Here is a 17,956-nt window from a genome sequence, read left to right on the forward strand (position 1 = left end):
CACGAAGGCATACCTCGACTCACACTGGCTCCTAATTCAAACAAGAATACTATTTAAATTCTACTGTCTATTATTTAAATCCATAAATGATGACAGCCCAGCCTACTTGAACAACCACCTAATCCAAACTACCAGAACCAGACACAGGAGAACCTAGACACCATTCACATACCCTCCAATCAGAGACATCAGATGGAAAAAACTGTACGATGGCCTTCTAACCACACAGGCAGGTAAACTAGACCACCAACTCTCCAATCTACTAATCGTGACCCCAAACTACAAAACTTTCAGAAAAGAAATAAAAACCCTGCTATTCAAGAAATCCATGAAGACTAACTAACACTGTATGAAACATTTCAATCTTCTGAAACAACCCGCTCTACTCTGTTACACTTCTGAACATGTCCAGAAATCCTCTTCTGTAATCCGCCTTGAACCGCAAGGTAATGACGGAATAAAAATCACTAATGTAATGTAATTACTTCCCTTGTATGCAGATCTATCTTGTGCATATTCATGGTGCTTAGCCTAAAAACCTGACTGGCTGGGTGTGTCCTATTGACTGGGTTGTGAATCCCTGTTATAGAATATTGATTTACTTAAGAAAAAGAAAAGTGAACACTTCTTTGGCTGTAAGAGTGATATAATTTTAAAACTGATTAAGAGAAAACCAAGAAGAGTTTGGCAGAAATTCTTGCATTATTCAAGGTAATCAATGTTTAAAAATAAAAAACGAGTTTCTTTGCTTACCTTATCCTTCCCTTCTGGTATTTGTCCTATCTTCCATTTATACTTATCCCTAACTCGTTTTATTCTTATTCCTCTAGTCTCTCCCTTAAAGCAGTGCCTCGCTGGTATCTTTTCATATCTAACTTCACCTCTTTAATCCTAGACCCAGTTACAATAATAGTTTCTGCCCTGGGTAGAAGTCCCAACTACTGGTTCCCAACATCAGCAGTGTTTCTTGGACCCAAAACCTTGCTGCAGTGGTAGCTTCTTTAGCTTTGTAGTGATGACTTCCTAGTCATAACAGTGGCTCTGCAGCTAGAGCTCTACTGTGGTTTCTTGGCCATGGCAAATGATTTTCTGAGCAAAGCTGTAGCTTCTTTACCAGGGACCTGGGTGGCTTGGCACTTAGAATTTTTTCATCACTGGTTGTGGGCTGCTTCAGATTTCTTCTATGTGACTGGAAACATTTAGGTTTACTTTTTTCCTTTGGCTGAGAAGAGTTTTTTTTCTGTTGCTTTAGACTTCCCTGTTTAGTTAGGTCCTGGCCTCCTGTTTTTCACCATTAAGGTTCTGATTTACTAAGGGGTTTTCTCCATAGACACAGAGGGCTGGATTGTAAAAACGGTGTCTACATCAGCTGGCACCTCCAGAAACAGTGCTGGCCACATTTCAGTCACATGTAGGCACCGTTACCAGAATCGTGGTTTCTATCAAACTTATTTTTAAATGTCCACATTACCAGCATCTACATTTGACTGAGAATCATGCCTAACAGTGCCCAAGGTCATTTCCGGCCATAAACACGCCTACTTTGACCTTAGGTGCTGCTAGGGCACCATGACATAGCCATGATTCAGACCCCTATAAGGGTAGGCGCTTTCCAGCGCTTACTTTTTTAATGGATTTCTAATTATTTTTTAAATGGCACAGTCAATTACTACACCAATTAAATAAATTAAGTTAGGCAGTAGTAGGGCACCTACCACCGCCTAACTTACAGCACTGTTTTTAGAATCCAGGACAGTGTGTCAGAAAAACCTTAGCCCAGCCATTGTAATGACTGCCCTTTACCAAATCCTGTATGTATGCATAATGAGCCTGACCAACATATGTCACTATTGTGAAATGGCTTTGACTGTTTTCCCCAAACAGTGTGAACCCTGTTTTCAGCAGCACCCCCAACCCAGAATACAGAAGCCAGCACTAGAAACTGAATCTGAGTTTTTTACTTGGCAGTGCCCAGCCTCAAATTTTCAGATTTATAACGGTCTGGAATTTAGATTGCAAACCATATAACATTGTGTTTGGCATATTTTAGCATTCTCTGGTAGTCATATGAATTCTGCAGAGCTTGTGGTGCCAAACTGCTAGTTTCTTTTAACGTCAATGGAATGATTTCTGGGTGCCGCGATAAAGTATGACAAACAAGATTCTGGATCTAGAAGCTGTGATGGAAGAAGACGAGTTGGATAATGGTAATCATGGAGATGTGGTTCACAGAGACCTGCGACTGGGATGTAGTTATACCAGACTATAATCCATTCAGGAAAGACAGGGTAGAAAGAAAAGGAGGGGGAGTAGCGTTATATTTTAAAGATCATATTAAAGCCACACAATTGCCAGATCTGTGGGGCAAGGAAGAGGCACTGTGGATCAATTTGGAAAGAGGGAATGGTAAATATATTTACACTGGTGTGATATACAGGCCTCCTTCACAGACGGAAGAAGTGGACAGAGATTTAATAGAAGACATTGAGAATATATCTAAAAAAGGCAAAGTTTTACTAATAGGTGATTTTACTATGCCAGATGTTGATTGGGGTATCCCTATTGCGGAGTCTTCTAGAAGTAGTGAGATCCTGGATTCTCTACAAGGAGAACTGATCCGGCAGTTGGTAATGGAGCCCAAGCAGGATAGGGTCATACTGGACTTACAAACGAGGAAACTGTTTCTGATGTTACAGTGGGTGATCATCTGGCATCCAGTGATCACTGCATGATACGGTTTAATATTAAGATGGATATAGAGAGGGCTCATTCAAAAGTAAAGGTTCTAGATTATTTTTTTAAACTAACTTTGTTCAGATGGGGGATTACATCAAAAAATTGTTGTCTGGAATGGAACGTCTGGAAGGAGTAGAAATGCAGTGGGCAAAACTGAAAGGTGTTATTGTAAGGGTGACAGAACATTTGTGAGTCAAGTAAGTAAAAGTAAGAGGAAAAGAAGGCCTCTTTGGTTCTCAAAAGAAGTAGCTGAGAAGGTAAGGAATAAGAGGTTAGTTTTCGTAAGCTACAAAAGATCGCAGAAAGAGGAAGAGGCAAAAATATCTGGAAAAGTTGAGAGGCTGGTTGAGTAGTCAGGAAAGAAGCAAAGATACGAATGGAAGAAAAAAATAGCTGACATAGTAAAACGGGGAGATGAGACTTTTTTTTAGATATACAGTGGTACCTTGGATTACGAGCATAATCCGTTCCAGGAGAATGCTTGTAATCCAAAATGCTCGTTTATCAAAGCAAAGTTCCCCATAGAAAATAGTGGCAACAGCAACGATTCGTTCCAGAACCTGGGGTCTGTACCTGTTGGGTGCCGTCTCCTCCGTCCGCCTCCTCCGTCCGCCATCCAAAGAAGAACCCCAAAGTGCCGCTTTGGGGGGATGCCTCTAATGTCCATCAGCTGCCGGAGAACCCTGCAGTGCCGCTTCAGAATGATGCCTCCTCCATCCGCCGGCCAGCCCTCCACTTCGGATGCCCCTCGCATGCTGGAGAGCTCCCACCTGATCCCACGCAGCCGAGCGCCGCCCCACCCGCACACGACACACACAACGCCGATGATTGACGCTCTGCACGTCACACGCAACGTACAGGCGGGACAGCAACCGGCCACGCAGGCCCAGACAGAGGTCCTCCAACCTGCGGAAGGCACCCGAGTGGAAGGCTGGCCGGAAGATGGAAGAGGAATCCCCTGAAAAGGCTCTTCCTGGACTGTAAGTGCTCGTTTATCGGGGCAGTGCTCGGTTTGCGAGTCAAAAGTTTGCCGAGTGTTTTGCTCGTCTTGCAAAACACTCGCAAACCGGGTTACTCGCAAACCGAGGTTTCACTGTATATCAGTGATAGGAAGAAGTGCAAAATTTGCATTGTGAGACTCAAAAATGAAGGGGAGGAATATGTAGCAGCTGATAAAGAAAAGGCTAAATTGCTTAACAAATATTATTCTGTGTTCATGGCTGAGGCGCCGGGGGCAGGACCACAGAAGACAAACACAGTAGGGATGGAAGAGTGGTAGACCCTGATCGATTTTCAGAGGGTTGTGTTTTTGAGGAGCTAGCTAAATTGAAGGTAGGCAAAGCAATGGGGCTGGATGGTGCTGAAGGAATTTAGGGAAGTTCTGGTAGCTCCGCAGACTGACCTTTTCAATGCTTCTCTAGAGTCGAGAGTGGTACTGGAGGACTGTAGAAGGGCAGAGGTGGTCTCTCTCCACAAAAGTGGAAGTAAGGAAGAAGCAGAGAATTACAGGCTGGTAAGTCTGATTTCTTTGATAAGCAAATTAATGGAAACACTTTTAAAACAGAAAATGGTGAAGTTTCTGGAATCCTGTGGATTACAGGACTGAAGTAGATCTTGTCAGACAAATCTGATCAATTTCTTTAACTGGGTAACCAGAAAATTGGCTAGAAGGGGTGCACTAGATGTGGTATATTTAGATTTTAGCAAAGGATGGGCCCCAAAGTGACGGTTGAGTGGAACTGGTTGAGTGGAAGGCAGCAGAGGGTAGTGGTCAATGGAGAACGCTCTGAAGAAAGGGATGTTACCAGTGGTATGCCTCAAGGTTCTGTTCTTGGGCCTGTAATTTTAAACATTTTTATAAGCGATATTGCTGAAGGGCTGTCAGGTAAGATTTGCGTCTTTCAGATGATACTAAAATCTGCAAAAGAGTAGACACCCAGATGGTGTGAATAACATGAAGAAAAACCTGGCAAAGCTTGAAGAATGGTCTGAAATTTGGCAGTTAAAATTTAATGCCAAGAAATGCAAGGTCATGCATTTGAGCTGCAAAAATCCGAGGGAACGCTACAGTTTAGGGGTGAAGAACTTATGTGCATGATAGAAGAGCAGGACTTGGGTGTGATTGTATGTGAAGATCTTAAGGTGGTCAAACAGGTTGAAAATATGACTGCGAAAACTAGAAGGATGCTAGGGTGCATATGGAGAGGTTTGGCCAGTAGGAAAAAAGGAAGGTATTGATGCCCTTGTATAAGACTTTGGTGAGACCTCATTTAGAATATTGTGTACAATTCTGGAAGCTGCACCTTCAAAAAGATATAAAAAGGCTGGCTACTAAAATGGTGTGTGGTCTTCGTCATAAAGCATATGGGGACAGACTTAACGATCTCAATCTGTATACTTTGGAGGAAAGACGGGAGAGGGGAGATATGATAGAGATGTTTAAATACCTATGTGGCATAAATGTGCATGAGTCAAGTCTCTTTCATTTGAAAGGAAGCTCTTGAGTGAGAGTGCATAGTCTGAAGTTAAGAGAGAGGCTCAGGAGTAATCTAAGGAAATACTTTTTTACAGAAAGGGTGGTAGATGCGTGTAACAGTCTCCCGGAAGAAATGGTGGAGACAAGAGACTGTGTCTGAATTCAAGAAAGCCTGGGATAGGCCCATGGGATCTCTTAGAGAGAGGAATAGATAATGGTTACTGCAGGTTGGTAGACTGGATAGGCCAGGGGTAGGGAACTCCGGTCCTCGAGAGCCGAATTCCAGTCCCGTTTTCAGGATTTCCCCAATGAAGATGCATGAGATCTATTTGCATGCACTGCTTTCAATGCATGTTCATTGGGGAAATCCTGAAAACCCGACTGGAATACGGCTCTTGAGGACCGGAGTTCCCTACCCCTGGGATAGGCCCGTTGTGTACCTGGACTTCAGTAAAGCTTTTGACAGTGTCCCACACCGCAGGCTGCTAAGCAAGATGGAATCGATGGGGTTAGGAGAGACACTGCATGGGTCAATGATTGGCTGAGTGGCAGACTTCAGAGCGTGGTGGTTAATGGTACCCTCTCTAAAACATCGGAGGTGACCAGTGGAGTGCCGCAGGGCTCGGTCCTGGGTCCACTCCTTTTCAACATATTCATAGGGGATCTGACTCAAGGGCTTCAAGGTAAAATAACACTATTTGCCGATGACGCCAAACTATGTAATATAGTAAGTGAATGCAGTTTACAGAATTATATGGCGCAGGACCTGCTTAATTGGAAAGTTGGTCCTCAACCTGGCAGCTAGGCTTCAATGCTAAGAAATGTAAGGTCATGCACCTCGGAAGCGGAAATCCATGCAAGACTTACTTCTTGAACGGAGAAACTTTAACTAGGACTTCAGCAGAACGAGATTTAGGAGTAATCATTAGTGCAGACATGAAAACTGCCAATCAAATGGAGAAGGCTTCATCTAAGGCAAGGCAGATATTGGGTTGTATCAATAGAAGTTTCGTCAGCCGAAAGCCTGAAGTCATAATGCCGTTGTACAGGGCCATGGTGAGACCTCATCTGGAGTACTGTGTGCAATTCTGGAGGCCACATTACAGTAAAGATGTGCGCAGAATTGAATCAGTTCAGCGGATGGCCACCAGGATGATCTCGGGGCTCAAGGGTCTCTCGTACGAAGTGAGACTGAACAAATTGCAGCTCTACACTCTCGAGGAACGTAGGGAGAGGGGAGACATAATCGAAACATTTAAGTACCTCACGGGACGTGTCGAAGTGGAAGATGATATTTTCTTTCTCAAGGGACCCTCGGCCACAAGAGGGCACCCGCTCAAACTCAGGGGCGGAAAATTTCATGGCGACACCAGAAAGTATTTCTTCACAGAGAGAGTGGTTGATCATTGGAACAAGCTTCCAGTGCAGGTGATCGAGGCAGACAGCGTGCCAGACTTTAAGAATAAATGGGATACCCATGTGGGATCCCTAAGAGGATCAAGATAAGGAAATTGGGTCATTAGGGCATAGACAGGGGGTGGGTAAGCAGAGTGGGCAGACATGATGGGCTGTAGCCCTTTTCTGCTGTCATCTTCTATGTTTCTATCTGCCATCATATTTCTATGACATTGCATTTTTTTTAAGTCATCTGCCTTGACCTCTTCGAAAAAAACAGATTATAAATGATAATTAACATTTTATCTGCATACAGGGTGCTCTGTATAGTTTAATTTTATGGTTTCCATTATGTATTGTTAATACAATTATATTGTGTGTATATGAAAAAAGAATGGAAGAAATTGCATTCCAATTAGTACTATTATTATGGGTGTAGGGGTATTCAGTTGATATTTGTTAGACTTATAGCATTCTTTGCTTGAGGAAGTTGAGAAATACTGCCTTAGAGTACTCTGTCCATTCTCACAAGCATACTGCAGCAAGATGTCAGTCACAGCTTTTGTAACCTCTTCCTTTTCCCAGGAGTCTGCTTCCCCCTTCAGTTTCTCTTTCTGCAGGCGAGCATGAAGAGTGACTTCTGATCTGCTTGGTTTATTTCTTTTTTTATTTTGAGATAGTTCTGTGGTTTTTCGCTCTAATCGCGGTCTTTTTTTGTGAAATCAGAGATCTGTTTTGATAAGGGTCTACTCTGCCTGCGTGGCATGGACCAGATTTTAAATCTGTAGCTGGTAGGTGTATCTTACACAGATCTGTTTCAGCTAGCCTGCTGAAGATTAGTGGAGCTCAGGGTCCATTCCCCTGATGTTTGCTTGCCCCTTTAACGTGGTCATGGGTTGGAGCATAGGCTGTTTAGGAGCTAAAGTATTCCTCATAGTGCTGGCTGTGTTCCGTCTCCCTCCACTTTTTTGTGAGAATTTGGGGTGGGGTGGGGGGGGGGTTTGAGGGTCGTTCGGTCAAGATCCGACCAACAGTACAAAGATCCCAGAGAAGTGGCTGAGTGACTTGAAAGCAGAGAGTCTCTCCTACAACAACTACACCTGAGAGCAGCTGAAGCAGGCATCAGCACCACCGTTTCCCCAGCACATGGTCTGTTAGTAAGGCTATGTCAGCCTGTGGGAAAAATCAGGGGGCTTTTCAAAAGCTGTTTTTGATTGTTTCTTCAGCTAGGGCTATGGTCCCCCTCCTCTAAAATCCATTTTTTTGTTTTTTCTTTTGAGGTTTTTGGTCAACTCTGAGGTGATTTTAAGCTGTTTGTTAGCACTAAAATTCACTAGTGGTGACCATCTTGGATTTTTTTTTCAATCTTTTTTTTATAACTTCTCAAACTTCTTCTGAACACCTTTCAAAGATCTAGGGATGGAGTCCTTTGACTCTAATACTCCTTTACCATGCCTTCTTTGTGAAGGAGAGCAGCGGAAGAGTGCCTTTGTATAAGTGCTGTGTCAAGTGAAGTGGGGGGGCGGAAACTTCACATTTAGCTCCCATGTGGCCTCTGAGACATGGCACAAGACTTTTGAGCCTATATGGTAATGAAAATTTTCCCAGGAGCCCTGGAACAGTGGCTCAGTGCTCCACAGCCAAAGAGGCATCTCCTCCCTTCTAAAGGGGAAGGAGAATTGCCTACTAAGGCCTTTACCCCAGAGTTCATTAATCTGCTCTAGCATGAGTATGCACATGACCAAAATACACAATTTAAATCTCCTGAAGAGCGACTCTTGGCACACGCCTCTAAAAATCCTCACAGCGCTTATTCTATAGGAGCAGAGCTCCTCCCTGACTGATTTATCAGTTGGACAGGGATTCAAGGGATGAAAGTTCAGTCTTCCTTACTGTCTGTAAGCGAGGCCTCTGATGGGAGATTCTGCCTCCTATGTTGAAGTTCAGGATGGAGTCTCTGCTGTGGACATGGAAAAGGATCTCTTCATATGGTGGCTGTTCAAATCTTTGGCCCTGCCAGACATTATTACTGAGTCTGTCTGTGAGCTCAAGTTTGATCCACCTCAGTCCCAGTCATCTCAGTGTTCTCTTTTGTGTATGGTCCAATTTCAGCCAAAGTCCTTTTCATGGCACCCAGACATGAAACTCCTGGTTACAGAACCCTGGGAGATCCCAAAAGGCTCCCTCAAAGGGGTGAAATCCATGACTAGGCTGTATCCTCTGGATCAAGAGTTTCAGTAAATGTTTGCTATGTCAAAGGTAGACTCCCTAGTGACTTACCCAGGTGAGGGAGACTTACCCAGTTAGGGAGGAGTTGTGCTGAAGGATACATGGGACTGCAGGGGGGGTATGGTCCTCAGGAGGTAGTTTGAGGCCCTGGCCCTAGGAGTTAAGGTGATGTCAGCTGCTTCTTTTGTAGCACATGCCTGCCATTCACGGTCTGACAGCAGCTGAGCTATTACCTCAGCTCATGCTGGCAAGGTAGGACTATGTGACTGACACACTTTTGATGTAATTAGTCATGGCTAGAGCCTCTGTATGCTCCATATCTGCTTGACACGTGCTTTGGATCAAACAATGGGCATGTGATTCGACCTCCAAGGCTATGCTTAGCAAGCTCCCCTTCAAGGGACAGATGCTTTTTGTCAAAGGCATGGATAATCTTATGGCCAGTGTGCAAGATTATTCCAAGTTCTTACCGGACAGCAGACCTCACGAGTCTCATTTCAGAGAACCTAGCAAGGTTCTAGATAGATATTCCAGAAGCAGGAAAATCCAAAATACAGGTTCCCGGGCCATGACGACAGCCAAGCAGTTGCAATGACGCTAGACCTCTAGCTGCCCTTCAGAAAATTGGAGGTTGACTCTTGGACTTTCTGGAGGCCTGGGAAAGCGTAACAACAGATCTATGGTTCTTGGATATTGTCAGAGAAGGTTAAAAGATAGTTTGCATACCCTCTGTTTGACTGGTGTGTGGAATCTCCAGCGGGCTAACCAGATCGGGCTGTCTAAGTCCAAGCAATGTTAAACAGATAGCTGGATATTTGAGCCATAGAACCAATTCAAGAAGAACATGCGGGCTTGGGCAGATACTTGATATACTTTGTCATGCCCAAGAAAGATTCCGACGACCAGTGGCCCATTCTGGATCTCAAACATGTCAATGCAGCCTTGAGGGTTTCGTGTTTCCAAATGGAGATGGTGAGATCTGTCATTCCAGTGGCCCAGCCAGGAGAGTTTCTGGATGCGCTGAATTTGACAGAGGCTTATCTCCACATTCCATTTTTCCCGGCACACAGATAGTTCCTGAGATTTCATGTGTTGGAGAATCACTGTCAATTCTCAGCACTACCGTTTGGGCTGGCAATGGCACTTGGACAACTGGTTGATCAAAGCTTCTACAACTCAAGACGTAGCTCTGGCAACATCTCAGACCATCTCCTTTCTTCAAGCTTTGGGATTTGAAGTCAATTTCCCCAAATCCAACCTCATTCCGTCTCAATGACTTCAGGTAATTGGGGCTATTCTGGATACTGTTCTCATGAGAGCATTTCTCCCTCCAGATCAGCTATCGGCTCTATTCAGCCTCTGTCAGCCGATGTTCACTGTTCCGACCATCTCTGCAAGGCGCATGATGGTTCTTCTCGGACATATGGCTTCCACAGTGTATGTGACACTATTGTCAAGGCTACATCTTCGCACTGCGCAGTGGACCCTTGCTTCCCAATGGTCTCAAGCAACAGATCGTCTTTCCCAACATATCTCTGTCACATCATTTCTTCTGCAGTTGTTTCAATGGTGGATGACCTCCAATCTATCCAGAGGTCTCCTTTTCCACTTGCCTCCTCATTTCAAGGTGGTCATGATGGACGCATCTCCTTACGCTCGGGGAGCACATATGAGCGGCCTTCAAACCCAGGATCATTGGTCCGCCAGGGAATAGAAATTTCACATCAATTTCATAGAACTTGGAGCAATGTATTATGTCCTCAAGGCTTTTCAATATCTTTTGTGCCCGCAAGTCCTCCTCCTTCGCACAGACAACCAAGTAGCAATGTACTACATAAACAAGCAAGGAGGCACGGGCTCTTTCCTCCTATGCCAGGAAGCACAGAAAATTTGGCTTTGGGCGACAGTTCGCAATCTTTTCTTAAAAGCTTACATTCAAGGGGAGAAGAATTCCCTAGCAGACAACCTCAGCAGAATTCTTCAACCTCACAAATGGACTCTCAGCTCTGCAGTTCTTCATCCAGTCTGTGCTCAATGGGGCACTCCACAAGTGGACTTATTGCCCCCGTTCTGCTCCAGACTGTACTCTCCATACCCTCTGGAAGCAGATGCCTTTCTTCTGGACTGGACAAACATGTTTCTCTACAAATTTCCGTCCACTCCTCTCATACTCAAAACTCTGTTCAAATTCAAACGAGAGTCAGCCACAATGATTCTCATTGCTCCTCATTACACCTGACAGCTTGGTTTCTCTCGGGCTGAATCCATCTCAGTTACATCTCTCTCAGCCTGTACACAATATCATTGATGCCTTCAGGAAACCCACCACTCAACAGTGTTATCAACAAAAGTGGACTAGGTTTTTTTCCTGGTGTCTTGTTCATCATCACGATCCAACTTCCTTGTCAGTGGAATTGGTATTGGATTATCTTCTTCATCTGTCAGACTCTGGACTCAAATCTACATCTCTCAGAGTCCATCTCAGTGCTATTACAGCTTTTCATATGCCAATCGAGGGAAAACCTCTTACTGCTCATCCTTTGGTCTCCAGATTCATGAAAGGACTTTTCAATGTGAAACCATCTCTCAAATCTCCTCCTGTTGTCTGGAACCTTAATGTAGTTCTTTCCAGGTTGATGAGGCCAGCTTTTGAACTAACGACCTCAGCTCATCTCAAGTTTCTTACCTGGAAAGTTGTTTTTCTTATCTCGCTCACTTCTGCCAGGAGGGTCAGTGAGTTACAAGCATTGGTGGCAGATTCACCCTTCACAGATAAAGTGGTTCTCTGCATGCATCCAAAGTTTCTACCGAAAGTAGTCACGGAGTTTCATCTCAGTCGATTGTTCTAGTTTTTTTCCCTAAGCCTCATTCTCATCCAGGAGAAACGGCGCTGCACACTCTGGATTGTAAGTGTGCTTTGGCCTATTACATCGACAGGACAAAGCCACACAGAACATCTCCCCAACTTTTCGTATCATTTGATCCCAGCAAGTTGGGACATCCTGTTTCCAAAAGAACGATTTATAACTGGGTAGCGGCCTGTATATCATTTTGTTATGTTCAGACTGAACTGTGCCTGCAAAGTCGTGTCACAGCTCACAATGTCCGAGCTATGGCAGCTTCTGTAGCTTTCCTTAGATCTACTTCTATTGAGGAAATATGTAAAGCTGCCACCTGGTCCTCAGTTCATACATTCACCTCGCATTATTGTTTGGAGTCTTTCAGAAGACAGGATGGGCACTTCGTCCAGTCAGTATTACAACATGTATTTTCTTAAAGGCCAACTCTCCCACCATCCCATTGTAGTTACCCATGTGTGAGAATATGCTGCCTGCTTGTCCTGGGATGAAGCACAGTTACTTACCCTAACAGGTGTTATTCAGGGACAGCAGGCAGATATTCTCACAACCCACCCACCTCCCCTGGTTGGCTTCTTAGCTGGATTATCTAACTGAGGGACCGCATGCCTATGTTGGGTAGGAAGGCACTCGCGCATGTGGGGTGCGGGCTGATTGCGAACTTTCGAAAACTTAAAGTTGCGATTCACTTTTCCAAGTGTCCGTACCGGGGCTCTGTCGGTGACGTCACCCATGTGTCCCTGGATAACACCTGTTACAGTAAGTTAACTGTGCTTTCCAGTAGATAGGAATGGTATGCTGAACCCCTCCCCCCACCTAATAATTTCTGATGTGTCTGTTTCTGTCTTATGCCTCATGGTCCTCTCCATAACTAAGAGTTCTCTGCCAGTTGGACTATGGGTTTAGAATCATTTATTTTATTTTATTTATTTATTTATTTGGATTTCTATCCCGTCCTCCCAGTAGCTCAGAACGGTCTACATATGAACATACACAGAGGAGAGTAAATAGACATATAAGTAATACAACAGGTTTAGTCATTGGATTTATAGAATTTGGAGAGAATTAAGTACAGGGAGAGTATAGCAGAAAGAGAGAAGGGGGAAAACAGTAGTTTAGTTTAAGGAAAGTTATATGCGTTTAGATACAATTTGTTGGTGGAGAGAGTAAGAGAGGGTTATATTGGAGTTTTGGGGGGGAGATAGGAGAGTGGAGGGAGGGGTAAGGGGGGGAGAAGATAGAGGAGATCTTTAGTTGAAGAGGAGGGTCTTTACCGATTTCCTGAAAGTTAATAATGAGTTCTGTTGTCTAAGTTGGGGGGGGAGTTGGTTCCAAAGGTGTGGAATGAAGTGGCTGTAGGAACGTTTGTGGGCTGTTTCTGTGAGCAGGGATCTTCCGGGGGGGGTGCAAAGGCGTATCTCTGACTTTGAGCGGAGGGTGCGAGTGGGGTTGTAGATGGGTAGCTTGGATTTTATGTAGGAGGGGGTGGTGGAATAAATTCTCTTGTGGGCAATTGCCAGGGCTTTGAAAGTACAGCGTTGGCTGATTGGGAGCCAGTGTTCAGCATGGAGTGCCGGGGAGATGGAATCGTGGTAGTTGAGGTTGTGTAGGAGGCGGATGGCTGCATTTTGGACTCGTTGGAGGCGTTTGATATTATTTTTGGTTAGTCCATTAAATAGGGAGTTACAATAATCCATTCTGGAGAGGACATATGCGTATAGGAGTTGGGCGAGGTCTGGTGTGGAGATGTAGGGTTTGATCCTTTTCAGTTGGCGAAGGTAGTAGAAGTTTGTAAATAGTATCTCGATTTAATTGAGCTCCATTGATATTCAAGCTGTTGCTTTTATTTGATGTGTTTTACTGTTAAGAACATAAGAGTTGTCTCCGCTGGGTCAGACCAGAGGTCCATCTTGCCCAGCAGTCTGCACCCGCGGCGGCCCATCAGGTCTACGACCTGTTAAGTGGTTCCTGCCTTTTCCTATAACCTATCTCTAAATCTATCTGTATCCTCTAATTCTATCTGTACCCCTCAATCCCCTTATCCTTCAGGAATTTATCTAAACCTTCCTTGAACCCCCGTAGCGTGCCCTGCCTATCACAACCTCCGGGAGCGCATTCCATGTGTCCACCACCCTCTGAGTAAAGAAGAACTTCCTAGCATTTGTTCTAAACCTGTCCCCTTTCAATTTCTCTGAGTGCCCCCTTGTACTTGCGGTTCCTCACAGTCTGAAGAATTTGTCCCTGTCTACCTTCTCTATGCCTTTCAGGATTTTGAAGGTTTCTATCATGTCTCCTTTAAGTCTCCGCTTCTCCAGGGAGAAGAGCCCCAACTTTTCTAACCTGTCAGCGTATGAAAGGTTTTCCATACCTTTTATCAATTTAATTGCTCTTCTCTGGACTCCCTCAAGTATTGCCATGTCCTTCCTGAAGTACGGTGACCAGTACTGGACACAGCACTCCAGATGCGGGCGCACCATTGCCCGATACAGCGGCATGATGATTTCCTTTGTCCTGCTCGTGATGCCCTTTTTGATGATACCCAACATTCTGTTTGCTTTCTTGGAGGCTGCTGCACATTGTGCCGATGCTTTCATCGTTGTATCCACCAACCCTTTCAAAGTTACTTACTCCTAGCAGTGATACCCCCATTTTGTAGCTGAACATCGGGTTCTTTTTCCCTACATGCATGACCTTGCATTTCTCTACATTAAAGCTCATTTGCCACTTTTTTGCCCATTCTTCCAGTCTCACTAGGTCCCTTTGCAGGTCTTCACAGTCTTCCGTGGTTCTAACCCTGCTGCAGAGTTTGGTGTCGTCTGCAGATTTAATAACCTCACATTTCGTCCCCGTCTCCAGGTCGTTTATGAAGATATTGAACAGGAGCGGTCCCAGTACCGACCCCTGTGGAACTCCGTTCGTGACCCATTGCCAGTCTGAGTATTGGCCCTTCACGCCAACCCTCTGTTTCCTGCCCGCCAACCAGTGTTTAATCCATCGGTAGACATCCCCTTTCACCCCGTGGTTCCCCAGTTTCTTGAGCAGCCGTTCTTGGGGTACCTTGTCAAAGGCTTTTTGGAAGTCAAGGTAAATGATGTCAATGGATTCCCCTTTGTCCATCTGGCTGTTTATCCCTTCAAAGAAATGCAGTAAGTTCGTGAGGCACGACCTTCCCTTGCAGAAGCCGTGCTGGCTCGCCCTCAGCTGTCCATTGTTTTCTATGTGCTCGCAGATGCTGTCCTTAACCAGTGCTTCCATCATCTTTCCCGGAACCGAGGTCAAGCTCACCGGCCTGTAGTTTCCCGGGTCACCTCTCGATCCCTTCTTGAAGATAGGCGTGACATTTGCTATTTTCCAGTCCTCCGAGATCTCCCCAGTTTTTAGGGATAGGTTATATATTTGCTGGAGTGTTTCCGCTATTTCGTTTCTCAGTTCTTTTAGTACCCTTGGGTGGATTCCGTCCGGGCCTGGTGATTTGTCGCTCTTCTATCCGTCGGAGGAAATCCTCTTGGCTTACCTCTATTTGCTCCAGCTTTTCATCTTGATCCCCACTTATGATCTCCTCGGGCTCCGAAACATTGGATGTGTCCTCGCTTGTGAAAACTGACGAGAAGAACTTGTTTAACCTGTCGGCTACCTCTTTTTCCTCTTGTACCACTCTCTTTCTGTCTCCATCATCCAATGGTCCCACTTCCTCCCTTGCCGGTTGCTTCCCCTTCATGTACCTGAAGAATGGTTTGAAGTTTCTCGCTTCCCTCGCTAGCCTCTCTTCATATTCTTTTTTTGCTTCCCTAACCACTCGGTGACATTCCTTTTGGTGTTTTTTGTGTTCCTTCTAGTTGTCTTCAGTTTGCTTTTCCTGAATGATATTTCAGTTTCCATTTTCTGAATGATATTTTCTTGTCACCTATCACCTTTTTCACTGCATCTGTTATCCACACCGGGTTTTTTGTTCGATTCTTTTTGCACCCTTTCCTAAATCTGGGGACGTACAGGTTTTGTGCTTTGTGCACCGTGTTCTTGAGTATGCACCAGGTTTTCTCAACGGTCTCCAGCTTCCCTGAGCTGCTTCTGAGTTTCTTTCCCACCAGTTTTCTCATAGCATCGTAGTTCCCTTTTCTGAAATTGAGCGCTGTCATTGTGGTTCTCTTTACCTTTGATGTTCCTACTTCTAATTTGCACTGGGTCATGTTGTGATCGATGTTTCCCAGTGGCGCTATTACTACCACCTCCTTTGCGGGTCCCCCTAGTCCGTTGAGGATTAGGTTGAGAGTGGCATCTCCTCGCGTTGGTTCCATGACCATCTGTTCCATGAAACAGTCCCTCACAGCCTCCAGGAATTTTGTTTCCCTCGCGCAGTTGGAGTGTCCAATACTCCAGTCTATCCCAGGGTGGTTGAAATCCCCCATCACCACCACACTTCCACTTTTGCATTCCTGCCTCAATTCAGCCTCCAGGTCTTGGTCTTCGGCTTCCGGTTGTCCTGGTGGGCGATAGTACAGTCCCAGTTTTATGTCAGCCCCATTTCTTCCTGGTAACTTAACCCATAGTGATTCCAAACCATCCACCCTTATTGCTGTTACCATCCTGGTCGAGTGAATGGAGTCCCTTAAGTATAGCACTATTCCTCCACCCTTCTTGTATGTCCTGTCTCTCCTATAGAGTTTGTACCCTGGTAGGACCACATCCCATTTGTTGTCCTCAGACCACCATGTTTCTGTGACTCCAATTATGTCAAGGTCCTCTTTGTTGGCTATGACTTCTAGCTCTCCCATTTTGTTTCTTAGGCTCCTTGCATTTGTGTATAAGCAATTTAAGTCACGGTTGTTTGCTTTCCCTGCTGGTTTTTCTCGTGGTTTGGTGCTCCCGCCGACCCCCTCATGGGCTTGTTGGCTCCTGAGTTTCACTTTGTTCTTCCTCCTTCTGCGGCATGTCTTCTCCGTCCTCAGCCTGCTTCCCCAATTTCGCATGTCCCTCTATCTCCTGCTGTTCGTTCTTCTTTTTGCTCTCTCGTTTCACTTGTTCCTTGGACCCCTGTATTTCATCTTTTGGTCCTTTTTCACATTTTTCCCACTCGTCCTTAAGTCTTTCTCTACTTTTTCCCCGCTCAGTATCTTCGTTTGATACTCTTGTCCGAAGCATCGTTGTTAGATTGACTATCGGCTTTCCCTTTCTCCTCAGTTTAAAGCCTTGTCTATTTCATTTTTGACATTGTTTGCCAGCATTCTTGTTCCTGCCGTGCTCAGGTGCAGTCCGTCCCTCCTGAAGAGCTTGTTCTTTCCCCCAAAAGTGGTCCAGTTCCTTGCAAAGTGTTCATTCATTTATACATGACTGTTTCATTATTGACTATTGATCAGATCATATAACGTTGGTTTCGGGGAGTTCCCCGTGCCCCTCCTTCTCTTGTCTTTTACTCTAGAGCTCTTACATACTTTGGGATGAACTAAAGGGGGCAGCAGACTCCTGGGAGAAGAAGGAGATTTCAAAAGCTATGATTGACCTCTTTCTGCAGTATGTTCATGAGAATGGACAGAGTACCCTAAGGTACAGCATACTATTCCTATCTACTGGAAAAGATATTACCAAGGTAAAAACCTAATCTCTTTTTAGGATTGCACAGAGCGATTCAGGAAAAATAATCCAGCAAGCCAAAATTGACTAAGGAATGGTGCTGCGTAATTGATGTTGGGGAAGTGGAATTTATTTTCATTTTTTATATTAAGTGTTGGTATGCTTTCTGTGATAAGCAGAATATTGCATTAAAAAATTGTAGAAATATAAATTCCAACTTAGCACCAGCAATTTTTAGAGAGAACTCAAATGAGAATAAAAAAAATTCCAAGATACAAGGGCTATAACCTAGATCAGACATGGGCAACTCCAATCCTCGAGGGCTGGAGTCCAATTGGTTTTTCAGGCTTTCCCCAATGCATATGCATTGAAAGCAGTGCATGCAAATAGATCTCATGCATATGCATTGGGGAAAGTCTGAAAACCCGATTGGATTCCAGCCCTCGAGGACCGGAGTTGTCCATGTCTGACCTAGATGTATCATTTACCCTCATCCTCACCTTCCTTTTACAAAACCGTGGCACCGTTATTGGCGCTAGCTATGAGCATCAGAGCTGTTACCTCCACGGCTGGTACCAAAACCGTGCTACGGTTTTGTAAAGGGGGGTGGAGATAAAGAATACACACTGTTTTATACCTAGGGCTTCTGTTCCTGGGTGTTTATCAATTGCAATTTGGGTACAAAAATGTGTTT

General features: G+C 44.8%; 1 protein-coding gene across 3 annotated transcripts in view; it reads left to right on the top strand.

Annotated features, from left to right (window-relative positions):
- ARFGAP3 (ADP ribosylation factor GTPase activating protein 3) overlaps nt 1-17,956 on the top strand; it is a 325,192-nt gene that overhangs the window by 155,428 nt on the left and 151,808 nt on the right. The window lies entirely within an intron of this gene.

Source organism: Geotrypetes seraphini, chromosome 7 (assembly GCF_902459505.1).
Source record: "Geotrypetes seraphini chromosome 7, aGeoSer1.1, whole genome shotgun sequence".
Taxonomy (NCBI): domain Eukaryota; kingdom Metazoa; phylum Chordata; class Amphibia; order Gymnophiona; family Dermophiidae; genus Geotrypetes; species Geotrypetes seraphini.